The 15,723-nt window shown below is 42.4% G+C and overlaps 1 protein-coding gene across 1 annotated transcript in view; it reads right to left on the bottom strand.

The window, feature by feature from the left end:
• The window catches only part of LOC121102090 (disabled homolog 1-like), a 178,187-nt gene that overhangs the window by 88,854 nt on the left and 73,610 nt on the right, over positions 1–15,723 (bottom strand). The gene's annotated exons all lie outside the window — the stretch shown is intronic.

The following is a 15,723-nucleotide window of genomic DNA, read 5'->3' as shown; positions in this document are numbered from 1 at the left end:
GTGCTATTAACTCATGCAAACTAATATAAAGCATTTGTATTCATTTTCTCTTGCTGTGTAACACAAGTCTGTTGATGACCTCACGGCTCTGTGCTTACAAGTCCCGGCAGGCTCAATGGATTTCTCCGCTCAGGGTCTCACCAGGCCACAATCAAGATGCTGGCTGGCTCCGCTCTCATGCAGGGGCTCTGGGGAGCGTCCGCTTCCCAGTGCATTCAGGTTGTTGGCAAAATTCAGTTTTGTGGTTGCAGCTGTCAGTGGGGGCCGCTCGCCTCCCCTAGAGGCTGCTCAGATCCCTTCTACAGGGGCCCTCCAACTTCAGGCCACAACGGCACCAGGAATCTCCCTTGTGCTTCCGATCTCTCTGACTTCTTCTGCCACCAGGCGGAGAACTCTCTCTGCTTTTCAGGGCTTATGTGATTCGATTAAGCCCACCTGGGTAATCTCCCTTCTTAATGTAAACTGTGAGTATAACATAATGGAATCACTGACGTGGCACCTCATCACATTTAGAGATTTCGGGGATTATGGCAAACCATCTTTAGGGGGCCACTTTAGAAATTCTGCCTAGCATAGAGTCAGAGCCAACAAAATCAGTACAAAGAGTTTCAGAGTCTTAGTTGTGATACTGGGTGAGTCTTCCACTCTGCCATGTATTTCCTGTTTGCCTCTAGGCAAGTTACTTAACCTCTCTGGGCCTCACTATCATCATAAGTCAATGGGAGGACATTATTATCTAGTTTACTAAGTACGAGGATTTACGGAAGTCACACCTATAAAACTAACCAGGATAATGTGTGATATGTAGTCCGTGCTCAGAAATGTAGTCCGTGCTCAGAAACGGATGTTAGGGTCTGAAAACCGAAGACACCATTTTGTGGTAAGGATCACATCTACACACGGAGGATTGTGTTGGTGATTAAATACGAAAAAGAACTTAACGGGCCTCGAAGAGATCTTGGCCCATAGAAGGTGCTTGATGTACATTAGCTCCTTTCTTCCTGGAGTTTATGGGTTAAACGGTGGTGTGTCATCTTGTTTAAACTTCACCGCATCCCGACTAGGTAGATGAGTTATTATTACCTGCATTTTAGAGGTAACGGAGTTTCAAGTAATTAACACAGTGCCCCTCATTAAATGAGAGCAGAGCCAAAGCTCAACCTACTCTGTCTTAGTCCTTAGTTGGGTGATTTCCACCCCAAACTGTTAAGAAACAATCGCCTTGTGCATGGCTGAGTCATGACTGTTGCATCCACCACCGTAAGCACAATTTAATGGCTTGCATTTTAATCCCCTCACACTAAACTCACAGAATAACGTGGACTCATCACTATGCCAGGGTCCCACCTTGCTGCAGTGTGCACAGCCCAGAATTTATAGCCCACTTCATTAGGAGTACCCACAGAGCCTGTTAGCAACATCTGTCTAAGTGGAAGCCAGCAGGCCTCCTTATCTCCTGACCTGCATTCTTCTTAAGATGATTAACTCGCACTTGGGGGCCATGCCCTAGTATCTAGGTTAACACCCTGAGTTCAAAGGTACTTGACTCTGGATGTTGAGAGATCACCCCGAATTTTATAGCACAGGGGAGATTAGAACTGGACTGGGGATACAAAGGCTTTTTGCTAAGCTCTTTATTTCTCACTTGGCCTGGACAGTCTAGTTTGTTTGTCATTCATTCATTCACCTGTTTGCACAGCAATTTCTGCATTCATGTGGGAATCCATTCTTCTAATCTGTCACTTTCAATTTCTTCTTTTATGAGAAGCAGGGCACTCATAGCTGACAGTGAAGTTCTTGCTCTCAAGGAGCTCACAGTCGAGTGGGAGAAGAGACACGCCAACAGATCAGTAGGCAGGACACAAGAAGAGTCACGGGAGAGCCCTAGGAGCACGGGGAAGGAAGGACCAGCTAGCAGCCGTTTAACCAGCACTCTGAAGGATAAGCACACAGAATGTGTCCAGGAGGGAATGGCTGAGAAGCAGGCAAAGGGCTAGAGGAATAAAACTACAAGGTGTGGCTGAAAATGGCGAATTCGATACGGATCTGCCTTACGTTGGGGTTACATTCTGATACCCGATGGTAAGACAAAAATATTGTAAGGCAAAAATGCATTGAATACATCTAACCTTCACCTCACCTACCTTAAACCTGCTCAGGACACCTACCTCAGCCTACATTTGGGTAAAATCATCTACCACGAAGCCTATTTCATAATAAAATGTTGACTATCTCATGCAATTTATAGAATGATATACCGAGAGTGAAAAACAGACGAGTTGCTTGGGTCCACAATGGTTCTAAGTGTGTGGGTTGTTTACCCTGGTGATCATACCGCCTCTCTCTAACCTGGGAAAAGATGGAAACGCAAAATTCAAAGTACAATTTCGACTGAATGTGCATCACTCTTGCACCACTGCACAAAGTATCATGAGTCGAACCACTGTAGGTTGGGACCTCTGCATAGCACGAACACACCTGGGACGTGGGACAGGAGTGGCATGGGAAGAAGAAATCACCATGCTCTTTTCATGTCATGCTAGGGTTTATCTTTGCTTCTGGAGGGCACAGGAAGTCAAGGGCTGATTTTCTTTTTTTTATATTGTTTTATTTTTTATTCATGGGGGGGGAGTACAAGCATGGGGAAGGGCAGAGGGAGAAGCAGGCTCGGGACTCGATCCCAGCACCCTGGGATCATGACCGAAGCCGAAGGCAGGTGCTTAACCAACTGAGCCACCCAGGTGCCCCCAGGACTGATTTTCATTTAGCATGGGAAATCCTGACATTTGAGTAGAAGAGATCTCTGTGATCTCAGGGTAGAGGGAGTCAAACTGAAGGGGCAGAGGGCTGGCCAGAGACTGATGTCGCCTGCTCTGCCTGGCCTGCAGGTGCTCCTAGGGAACGCACAGGAGCCAGATTGCCAGGGCTGCCCCCCACGACTCTCTACCACAGTGAAACATTCTGTGCTCACAGAATCACAGGTAGCCTGTGATCACTAGAAGTGTGGCTGGTCCAAATGAGGAACTGGATTCTAAGTATAAATAAATTTAAATATAAGGCTGCCACATGTGGCAAGTGACAGCAGTTATTGGAAAAGACAGAGTTAAAATTTGCTCAGATAATCCCTCTCCTATTATCCTCTCAAGTGCTCTAGCCTCCCAATCCTTTGAGGAGAGAGAGATTGTCCTGGGGGCGGGGGAGGGGGCATTTCTGGACACTCTATTTACTAACTGGTCACTCACTGGATTTGAGTTCTCTGAGGACAGGGACCTGTGTCTTTTCTGTGTGAGTATACCCAACACTTCGAGCATGGGACCTGATCCAAGGAAGGTTTGTTGGGCTGAAGGTGACACCGTCCAGATGAAAGTCAACCTTTCCACACCAGGAAACAAGTCATCTTCTCTTGGGGGAAGCTTTACAATTAAACACAAACCACTTCTGAGACTTTCTGAACAGCCCAGAGGTATTTCTTTACTTCTCAGTATCAGGGCTCTATGCAAAATAGGCAGATTCTCTTCCTCTCTAGGAATGCCCTCTAATTTTCTACCACTAACTAGCTAAGCAAAGGCATTAGTTAACAATTTTCTGATATCAAGTAAAGTTTCTATTTCTAATATTCCTACTATAAGAAATACTTAAAGAAAAAAATAACAGCTCAAGTAACTAGTGTTTAATAGTACCTCATGATTTATGAAACATTTGCTGAAGCACAATGGGCTTGATCCCAACAAGAACCTTGTAAGTTTCAAATCATCATTCCCATTTTACAGAGGGGGAAGTAAAGGCTCAGAGATTATCCAAATTGTTGGAAGACACATAGGTTCCAAGAGGTGGAATGAGAGTTGAAAACCAGATTTACTCTAAGTCGTCACCTACCGTGTGTAAGGAAAACACTTTGGGTCAATGTGAAGATGAATTATATACAGATCTTGAAAAACAGATTCGATTTTGACATAAAAAAATTATAAGGAGGAAGGCATTTCAGGAAAAGTACATGGTCCACCTGTTCTGTTTTCCTTGCCTGGAGGACTATACTTTTGTTTCTTCTTTTTTTCTTTTTATTTATTTACCCAAAAGATTATTTCATTTTGAAAGAACCCAGATCAATTATCTTCTTTAGATAAAAATGCAAACATTCCACTTCACTAATAAATTCTCTGCCTTCTGATTCTCAAAGATTTTTATTGGCTGTCAGGTCATTTGTCACTTAACTAATTAATTTATCCATCCATCCAACCAACAAACTTTTAAGGAGCCCCCGTTGTGAGCCAGTCCCTCCACCAGGAATTCATAGATGCGAAAGGAAACAGCCTTTATCCTTGAGAAGCTTACTCGTCTCTTGACCCTGATTATTTTGAATCGACCCGTTACTCATTTTTAGATTGCATTTGTCTGTGGCACACTGTACCCACCCCCTAACTGCACTGAGCACAGAAGTAATGTCTTTATACACACTGATGACAAGCATTTATTAATTGGTGCTAGACAAGACATGAGAAACAATATATTACTATTTACTGAGCATTTCTTACATCCCTATGCTGTGATAAGACCTGGGACGGGGAAAACGAAGAGGACAAAACAAATATAGTGAAAAGGCACAATAAGGGGTTGAGAATCTGATTAGGGAGACAAGACGTTAAAAAAAAAATTGAAATGTAATAAATAACAATACACTCGAAAATGCAAATTGGAATCTCATACAACACAAAGGTTAAATCACAGTTTTACCACATGCATTAACTGATCAGCTACAATGTGCCATACACGGTGCTAGGGGTTAAGAGAAAACAGCTGAAATCTTATGCAGTTTCCGCACATCATCTGACCGGACACACCAATCCTAAAATGCCAGCAGTAGTAACCCTACATTATGCATGAAGAAAACCAAGGCTCAGAGGATGGGAAGGTGACAAAAGTCACAAAATAGTTGAAGGCACCAAAACTCACACTCAGGTCCTCTGACTGTACGCCCTCTGTCGCTTCTGCCAGACAATGCTGCCTCCATTTTGATGGTGTAACTAATGAAAAAGCAAGAACGATGAACACGTGCTAGAATGAGGTGAGGAGGACGGGCTTGGAAAATGAAGGATGGATATGATACTACAAAGGAAATTAAAATTTTAGTCATTAAATTGAGCTTACTATTGCAGATTCAACTTGTGTGATTAAACCACAAGGACCACTCTTACTATTAATGCGTGGTTAATTATATCAACCTTCCCTCTGGGATTTTCTCTTGTTCTGGGAAGGGCCCTATTTAAGATAAATGCAGACCTCTCCCCTTCTTGCATTCCTGGGGAGGATTTTCCCAGCTCTGCACATCTGGGTATATTAAAGAATGGACAATGGTTACATTTGCACGTATCTGCACTCCATATGCATCTATAAGCAGGGTGGATATGCTAAGGAAGAAAACTTGGAGGTGGGATGCAGAAATGTGGGAGAGATACCTTATTCATCATGGTATCCAAAACACTGGGTACCCGGCACGGATTAGGCACTCAGTAAGTGCACCGTATTAGTGAACTTGGCTGCTTTTCTTTTTCTTGTCAACTATCAATCAACACAATCTCTGCCACACAACAGGCAAAAAGGGATACACAGATATTCAGCGTAATTGGAGGAAGGGGAAGAACGGGGATAAAGAACTGAGAAACACACTGTTCTATCACAGTATGGCTTTGTCAGCCTGACCCTGCCTTCCCCAGTCCCTCTCTAATCTAGACCTAGGACCTCTGCATGAAACAGCTAAGTTCCAGTATTTTGAGTCTCGAGTCCATCAACCAGAGCAGAAAACCGATCTTGAGGCTCACTGGCAGTGAGGGCCTAGAACTGATCATGTTGCCATACACCTAGTATCTGTGGGGCTTAGAGTGGGGTCTGGACAGTAACTGAGTTCCTAGTCTTCTGTGGACTTGGCCAGTGCACAAGGACTATATAGCCACGTTGGTTAGCGGCTGTACGCTGTTTCTCATTTGGACTGGGAATGCCACCCACTTATACAGAGACTGCCGAGTCTAGCCCTAGCCAGATCCTATCCTGGGAATTAAAACCTTAACTTCCTTTACTGTGAGCTCTTGGCTGGGTTTTGCCATGGAAAGATGCCATGGGGCTTATTCCTCTAACCTGTGGAGCATCAAACACCCATTACTTATACCTTCTGCTGCTAGGCCCAATCTACCATATTAGCAATCCCTTTGCATTCTGACACCTGCTGAAGGGAAGCCCAGGTTTCCCAGAGCTGTATGCATACTGAGTGCTAATGCCTTCAGCCACAGTCAAATAATTTCCTAATTCTTGTATTTCCCAATCGTAAAGTCCTAGAACGTCTCTAGAAGAGCCTGCTTGAGTTGTGACAAACCATACAGTCTTAAGTTTGAGGGAGCTAGTTTATGTTTTCTTGGTACTAATTATGAAAAGATAACACAAGTAAATGGTTGTAGAGTTATGGATGAAATTGTTAAAGGCAGGAGCTTGGCATATTTTACAAACCCGACTCCAAGGTCCTAGAGAAAGCAAACCTCTGAGTTACCCAGAACTTCTTCTAAGAGTTAAAAGCATCTTTACAGATTTTCCCCCTCTTTGGGGGTTCAGAGCATCTCGGTGACAAAAGTATTTTCAGGTGCTTCTCTTCTGCCTTTAATCTTCTAACTCTGGGTGAAGGGATCATAAAGGATTTTCCTTGGGCACAGACATAAAGGGATAAAGAGAGTCCCCTGGAGCGGGAAAGTGCCAAGGCCCTTTCAGAGGGGTGGGGGGAGATATATCACAGGAGATGCCTGGGTTTCTAAAGGAGATGTTCGAAACAGGCACTATCTCAGAATCTACTGGCCATTCCATTCCTTATTCTCACTTCTCAAGGGAAAAAAATACAAACAAACCAGAAAGAGGAGGAAGACAAAACTAAACACAACACAAGGACAATAGCAACACACACATAATTCCTTGGGCCTAGGTATAACCTCCTGCTGGTTGCTTTATAATTTTTAGGTACTTCTCTACATAATTCAGTTTTTTCCCAACACATTTCACACTTTTTGAAGTCACTTGTTATTAAAAATCCTAATATTTACCAAATACTAAAGGTCACTGACCACTTCCTAAAGCAACTTTTAACCTGCTTTTCATTTATAAAAGAGACAAAACACCCTCTAAGCATTTCGGAACACCTTTAAACAGAACTGTGTTTTTAGACAGTCTCATCTGTTATCCCCCAGAGACACAGTTCTAAGCATAATAAACCAACTGGAAAAATCCCAGGAAGGGCAATTTCAGATTGGTATCCTTTGATCACTGTGATTCTGGGAGCACGATTCATGTACTTAATAGACACTCAATAAATACTTGTTGAATGGACTTGAAATGGGTTGTTGCCAGCTGCTAGAGTCCCAACGTGGGTGCTATGAGGCTCCCCTTAATGGAGTGACTCTAGTTTAGGTGTGAGCCATCAAGCCTGCTAATGGCACTAATTATCCACTAGCTAAATGGAAAAGATAGGACTGATCAGCCATGACAAATCAATACTTCCATGTTTATTATTATTATTTTTATTTGAATCATTCTTAAAGGCTGCCTTGCTTGATGTAGTAATGAGTAGTCCCTGACATCACTGTGAACGAATAGAACAACTGAGATATACTTGGAAAAAATCCATAGAGGATTAGTGGGTAATGGCGCATCTCTCTCATAAACTCTCATGTGCACAGCAGCTTTACCCAACATTTTTTGCCCCCAACGCTGTGGCTTTTTTCTTAGGACTAAGCGAACCAAATTCTAAATGTCCAGCAAGCTCCCAATAACCAGAATCTCAATCTCTCTTTTTCTCTGTTTCTGTGTGTGTATGTTTTGGGGGGAGGAAGGAAGAAAGTGGGGGAATGGGGAAGAGATAGTCAACCATGTCTAAAACCAAAGCCCAGGCTCCCCATCTCCCTTGCCCCTGCTCGGCTGCTCATAGTCTCTTCCGTCCTTGCATCTATCCAGTCTCTGACCCCCAAGACTTCCATTTTGCATGTCTAGTTTGCTGCTGGACCAGGCTGGTTTTGGGTGCCCTGCAAGTATACTCCTTGCTCGGTTCCTGTCCTCACTTGGGCCTCCGGAGAGGTTTACTGGGGGCAGATTGGACCCCGACTCTGCCTACCATACGACATTAACAGTGTCAGTGATGCCTTCCCCCATACCAGAAAGCCACCCTGACAACTCCCCCAGGGCACAACTTATCATGGAGGCACAAGAAAAAGACATCAGCTTTGGGGGAGTGCCTTTCTTGAAACATTGAGATCCAACCCATCCACCTTTCCTGCTATTCCCCACAGTCACTTTCCACTTGGCTTATTTTTTTTAACCAATCTTAAATATATCCTATCTGCAAATTCCTTTTTTCCTTTATCTGTGCTGTCTCCTTAACCTGGAATGTTCTGCCTGCTGCTTCTTTAGCCTGGGAAAACTTTCCAGTTGCCCTAATCTGTTTATTCCCTTTTTCTGGGTCCTCTCCTGCACTGTGTTCTCTGGCAGAGCTGGTTCTCCCATTTCTTAGTCCAACTGCATTTTCTGTCCCACGGCCTCTAAAAAACCTCACAACATTTTAATTACCCATTTTCGTGTCTGATTCCATGACTAGACAGTAAACTTGCCAAAGGCAAGGCACCATATTTTCTTTGTATTCTAAACACCTACCGCAGCACTGGGCACATTCAATGGGCATAGTAAATATTAGATGTGTTTGAGAAAAAAAAAAAAAAGAATGGACCAATGAAGGAAAGATGGATAGATGTGCAAATAAATGACGGAGCAATGAGTCTTTGGTCCATGCTTTCTAGCTGATTATCACCACCTAAACTTCTTTGGGAAGTCATACATCACCAAAAACGTGGTAGAGAGCAAGCTAGAGCAAGAACGATGATCTCCGGCTGAAAACTCTGTCTGGAGAAGTATTTGTTGCATTGTTACTTTTGACCAGTGAAAACGCTATTAACTTCCCTGCCATTTAGGGACATGGGGACTACAAATCTTCTGTTTACTTTCCACCTATGGCTTCAAATGAGCACCGTCAAAAGTTCCTTACAACACTCTGAGCCTCTGTTTCTTCCTCTGTAAAATGAGGATAATAATAGGTAACCCATGAAATTTTGCCTGGAGGACAAAATGCTCTAATTCATGGGGAAGTATAAAGCAAGGGACTGATCACCACGTAGTCAATAAATCTCCCTGGTTCTCCTTTCTCTTGTATTGCCAAGAGTTTTGAACTTGACTTATTCTCTGTAGTAGATTGTAACAGCAGAGACTGCAGGACCCTCCCAAATCCCCGGGCATGCAGTCAGACCACGCTTCCCAGCCTCTGTCGCAGGTGGTAGGTACGTTCTACCCAAGTGGAAATGATGAGTGCCACCTTCGAACGTGGCCCATAAAGACCCCTGTGGATGTTCTTGTGTTCCCTTTGTCTCTTCTAACCGTCTGGAATGGAGACCAGCCCCAGGAAGGTCCCTTGGACCTCCCTTTAGAAAATAGCGGAACCTCCTTCAGTCTGCGTTCCTGAAAGACCGCACAGAAAAGAAATGCTTACCAAGCAGTTCCTCTGCCTGGTTACATGAGCAAGAAGTTAACTCCAATTTTTCTTGAATGATTACACATTTTGGATGAGAGTGGCTAGAATTGCCCTATTACAACTGCACCCTCCGTTAGGACAGGATCCCAGCACCGAATACCACCACAGAGCAAGAACAGTGCTCGGCAAATAGTGTATATTCACTAAATACTTCTGAAAGAAAAGAAAAAGGAAAAGAAAAGAACAAAAGCATGACAGTATCAGCTAACGAGTGCCAGCGCTGAAAACGTGTCCTTGAATTTGAATCCGTGGACCATCTCAAAATTGACTATAAAAACAGTGTTCAAAGTATTACAGTTCCTGGCCTTCCTGCCGCGTAACTCTCAGCACATATTGATTTTGAAGCTCAAGTCTTTGCAATTCCCTGATAATGCTATTCCTCAGAATAATGAAGCAGGAAGGTCCCCTATGCCCACAGTTGTGCTGGTTGTAGAGAAGCTGTGATTTTCTTTAACCATAGGTATCTACACCTGCTCAGACCCTCATTATGGTGCGTGGATGTTATTCAATCTCCGACGAGTCCCTAACACTTTTCTTCCTTCTTAGGAAACCCAACTGAGTTTCTTGCAGATGTTGTGTTGGCTTCACTATCATACTTCCCAGGATAATTCTCAGGATGAACCCACCTGATTTCTGCCGTCCCTCAAACAAGACGGGTATGTTAAGTTCGTGATCCCTAGATGTGGGCCCTGCCAGGTCAGACCTTCTATGAAGGTTTCAAACAGTGCTTCAGCCTTGAATCAATTATTCAATGGTCAAGTGTCTGCTGAAGGCTGCTGGTAAAGAACTTATGGTCTAGCTGGGGAAATAAGACAAATAATCAAAGGAACATAGTAACTGAATTTTGATATGGACCTTGGATATATAGAGAAAAATGTCCATCTTTATTATTATGCCAATTTATTTATTCTATTATTTATTTGTTTATCCAGTACCATGTCCCAGGCCTTATGCTAGGAATATATCCCTGAATAAAACCATATTCCCTACTCTCATGAAGCTCTTAACCAAATAGTTCTACTTAAAATTTGATTCAAATACACCATGCCTTTTCCTGACTTTGCACATATTATTCTTCTACCCAGAATGTCCCAGTGCTCCTTCAACTTCGTCCTCCAACAACTCAACATTCTGCATCTGACAACTTCTAGCTCCATTCAAAATTCTGCCCAGGCATTTCCTCTTCTATTTGCACTAGTCTGATAATCTATGTTTTACAGATTAAAACATATCTTACTCTGCCTACCTTGCATTAATTTTCTTTTTTGCATTTGTCATATTACAATTAGGAATGTACAGATATTTGCCTTTACTTTATTTACCTTTAGGTCTCAGTGCCCAGAATCAGGACTGACACACAATAATATGGAAACTTTTGTTGTCCTGAACTCAACTGGAAAGTAAGAAGTCAAAGCCCGATTAAATAAAAGTGCTTGCACAAGACCACAGAACTAGTTGGTAGCAGAGCTGAACTAGATCCATGCCCTTGTTCCGATAAATCAAATTCATTGCCATGGACCATGTGGTTTGCAAGAATTTCTCATGGAGACAAATGTTAGCTCCTCACCTCAAACTGGCAGAACACCAATCTGTCTACGTTTGGTAGGGTAATTATTTCATCAATAAACTTTTAATATCTTTTGTACTCAGGCTACAACTATTTAGGAATAAAATTATGTAAAACAAAGGAAGTACCTATATATGGAGGTCAAGACCTAGGGGGAGACCAGAAAATATATTAAAAACTATAATATTTATCTTCTTCCTTTTACCATATTTTAAAATCTTTTAAGGGAAAACTCAGAGAGGTCTAAGACTTTCCTATTGCACAGCCTAAAAAGCTATGTTCCAATAAAGTTCACTTAAAACAGACTCATTCCAGCAAATCTTTCCAAGATTTTCCATTTCCTTACATTCTAGTTAGAATCCATAGCTTTTTGTAACTTGTACTTGCTCATCATTATAGAATATTGGGCCCACAGCTAAGATTCATGCACCAGCCAACAGTTCTTCACTAACTCATTATTTTAGTAAATATATTTATTTAAATTTTTATCCCAATAAATTACTAAGTGCTTTAATATGCATAATTTCATGCAATCCCTTTAAGGAGAATACTTCTCTTCCTCATTTTACAGATGAGAAATCTAAGACTCACAGAGGTGAGGTAATTTGACTAAAGTCATCCAGACAGCATTTTTCAGGACCAGGATTTAAATGTGGGTCTTTCTAGTTTCAAAGTTCATTTTTTTTTCCTCACCATATCAGAGTTCAGAAGTTGTGCGTGTGGTGACGTTGTGTATGTGTGGGGAGCCAAGGGAAGGGATAGCATTAGGTGGTTGGAATAATAAAATGTGGTATCATTGAGTTTCCGGAAAAAAATCATGTATTATTTATAAATGAAGACCTTGAGATGTGTAGTTGGCCATAAGTCACTATGGGCCACCAAAGAACGACACCAAATCTTACCAACGTGAATGACCGTTGCTAGAATATGCTAGCTTCAACAGTCAACTGTCTGTGCAAACTTGAAACATCTTTGGAAGTGAAAGGTCTTGTTGCAAGAAGAAAAAGAATGGCTCTGGGGTTGCCAGCTTACATGGCCATTCCTAAGAAGCCACCTACCATATTGCCTTGATCTCACTATTAATCAAGTGTCCTTAGAAGCTATTGAAATGGCAAGACTGATGGAATATTTTCTGAGAAGGTACACAGCTTCATCTTAGAACCAGATGGCTCCTTTAGACCAACGTTTTAAAACTACCTAGCCTGCTAGAGCTGAATAATTTTATAAATGAAGAATCTAAAGGTTTAGCGCTTTATATAGCCAATGACTGACCTCAAGAACGCTGAAACGGCCAGTAAGAAGTGTAAACACACTCTTGAGGAGACAAAAAGAGATATCATTAGGCAAGTGCTTATAAACGCTGTCCCCTGGATTTTCTCATTTCAGGACTTTTAACAGATCAGTTTCAACAGAAAGCAAAGCAAAAGAATAAAAAAAAAATCTTCCCTTTTAACTGACTTATTGAAATAAAAAGGAAGTGTTTTTCTTCTGGACCCTGAAACCCTTTTCTTCCAAACGAAACCTGCTGAGAGAAGTTTTCTTTCTTTGTTTGGAGACAATGATTTCAGAAACAGAAAATGCTGGAATTCTGAGTGATCAGAAGATTTGGGAGGGGCAGGCTGATGCAGAGGCTCTACTAGGGAAGGACCTCGGTCCTTGGAGCCCTGCAATTTGGAGGCCCCATGGAAACCTCCTAGACCACAGGCCCAAGAAGGGATGAAGAGCCAGGGGACGAGATGAAAAGCGAGGCGCACCTCAAGCAGCCTTGCTTTCCCTTTAAGTCCTTAAGGATAATCACATCACAGCCATTGTTCCCCAGTATCAGAAAGGTCAAGACTTCAAAGAAGGGTTCTCTATCACTTAAAAGAGTAAATTTATAATAGGGGGAAATTCCATTTATACCTAATGTAAAGATACATTCATTTGTCCTTTATACTTTAAAAAAACTTTATACTTTAAAACAACAACAACAACAACAAAAAAAAAAACTTTCCTCCACCACTGACTAATTATCAGTGCAAATCTGGCCCATGGCCCACAGTCCCCTATGTGATTCTGTGGCAGGGTGGATAAAATTTCAGCTGAGTAAAACCAGTCCCTGCACTCTAAGTGCTGGATGAAGAACTCAAGTAGCTTACCATGAAGGACCTTAGATGAGGTGAGGGCTCTTATTCTATTTGTTTCCATTGATAATCATAATAAACCTCATGGCTATTTTAAAGATATCTTTAAAATGGTGAAAAATTACATTAAGAAATTTTTATTTCCATGAAAACAAAAAGGCAAAATAAACCTAAAAATCATGTTGACAACCTTCTTTCAGATGGACTCAGTGGAAGGCTTATTGTTCTATTTTTTCCAAATGTTCATTCATTGATGTAACCAACCAAAACTTCACAAGTACCTACTACGTGCCAAATATGAGGTCTCACATGTCTAACTGAAGACATGGAGAAATACACACACCAAGTGGAAAAACGCTGTGATGAGTAATACAGATGCTTTGGTCACTGAGCTAAAGGGCACCCTAACCAGGAGAATGGGGGCTTGTATTAGAGGCAAAGGATCAGGGCTGAGAGAGAGCAGACTCTGTTTCAGGCCCCATCAACAAATAACTGACTAGCACTGGGGTATGGCTATGAAATAGGGGAGCAGATGGTAGGCATATCACTAAGGAGCTTAAAACCAAGCTAACCTGAAAGACTGGAAAGCAGAACAGTGGCGGGACCAGTTTCGTGTTTTAGGCAGATGAAATCAGACAGCCAAGGGCCAGGCAGATGGATGGCCGGATTGAGTCTGAAGGGAGGAGGCTGGGAGCCCACATAAAATGGAGACCCTCGTCTCTTTCAAACAATGGGAGGTGGCATCAGCTCTTTCCTCCCTCCCTACTGTAGCTGCTTCCCTTATGAAGAGGAGTGAGTTATCAGATTCTTGAGACTGGGAACAGCTGTGAGGATTGGAGTCTATTTGGGGTTCTTCTGCTCCTGGATCTGCAAGAGGGGAGTGAGCACACTGGTGTGAGGCCAACCAAGGCAAGCCCTGTCCTTGTGCATGTTAGCAGAGGAAACACAGAGAGGACGGGAAGCAGCCACTGTCCTCATCTCTGTGACTGGCTGGGTGGCTTTCAGCTCTACAGACCTCATTTTGACTCAAGTAGGTCTCCAGGGCATGAAGGGCTGGGAGGAGGCAGCCTGATTCCAGCCTTCGCGTTAAACCACAGCCCAGCATGGCCAGGAACATAAGGGTATTTTATCTTTATCTGGTTCCTGTGTTTGGAACAGGATTCCCCAGTATGAGCCCAAATCCGACAAATGGCCTTGCGGATGAGAAGGGGGAGAGAGACACCAGACATACTACAATTTGGATTTAAGATGTGATATCATCAGTACGTAAGCGCAAGCGATCTTTCAAAACCACAAAACAAGTGAAACACTTTTAAAATGAAAAGAAGAAACCCTGGAAGTCAGCACTCTTATTTCTGTATTTCTTGATGTTGTTAATGTATTTATTCTTCATATAAATCTTTCATATGTTGAAAAACATATTAAGACCATCTTCCATTCTGCATATACTTCAGTTTCTCTGATGAAAAATAACTGTTTTGAAGGGGGGGGCACCATGTTTGGACACCCTTAATCAGTGCATTACCTGATAGAACATTTATTAAGGATAAAACATTTCTTTTATCCCAATAGCTGCCTCAGCAGTTGTTAAGATGAGAAGGGGGAGGGGAAAGAAAGCCTTTATCATTTCCTGATCTCTCTAGCAAATTGCCAATTTATGCACAGAATATTACAAATACTACTGAATTATTTGAGCCTGGAATTAATTTAGAGAATCTTCTCCTTCTTTGAGTGCCCAGGGATTTGGCTTATCTTTATTTGCTGAAGGAACCATGTCACTGAAAGCAGTCCCGGGATTATTTCAAGTGAATGCATAATGAAATCGCCCAGCTTTCTAATGGTTTCCAAATTCCATGACTAGCTCAGGGTGCTCTCGTGGGCGAGTTCATCAGCTGGGTCCTTTCACGGGGGGTGAAGCACACCCAGACTCGGAACAGGAGCCTCGGCGCAGAGTAATCAAAGTCAGCAAGGAAAACCCAGTGTCACCAGGGGTTGCTGAGGCTGCTTTGGAAAATGGAGAAAAGATATTTCATCCTTCAGACAGTATCATTAGGGGTAACACACACACAATAATCAATTACCAAAAGCGGCTGTTTTTTTAATCATCCCTCACTAGCACGAAATCCCTTAATCATGTCAGAAATCATTGCTCTGGCTAGGGGGGGAAATATGCCAAACAAGAGAGAAGACTTCTTGGCTTTAAAAGGACAAATTCAGGATGATGAACAAAGCATCCAAGTAGATTACTGTTTTGCACACCGTTTTCTCTGTAACGTAGTTAACCTCCTAAAAACCCTGGACTCACCCACGCTGCTCAGGTGTGAGATCAGTACCCACACTGGTTACTTATTTCCTTTTCTTTTCTTGCTAAGCCATGAATATTTATTGTGGGAAACTAATGTAAAGACGGAAATGAAAACAAAATGTAT

The sequence above is a fragment of the Ursus maritimus genome, unplaced genomic scaffold (assembly GCF_017311325.1).
Source record: "Ursus maritimus isolate PB19 unplaced genomic scaffold, ASM1731132v1 scaffold_12, whole genome shotgun sequence".
In the NCBI taxonomy this organism is placed as follows: domain Eukaryota; kingdom Metazoa; phylum Chordata; class Mammalia; order Carnivora; family Ursidae; genus Ursus; species Ursus maritimus.
Note: the sequence above shows the minus strand (reverse complement) of the source record. Positions and strands in the feature narration are given on the sequence as shown.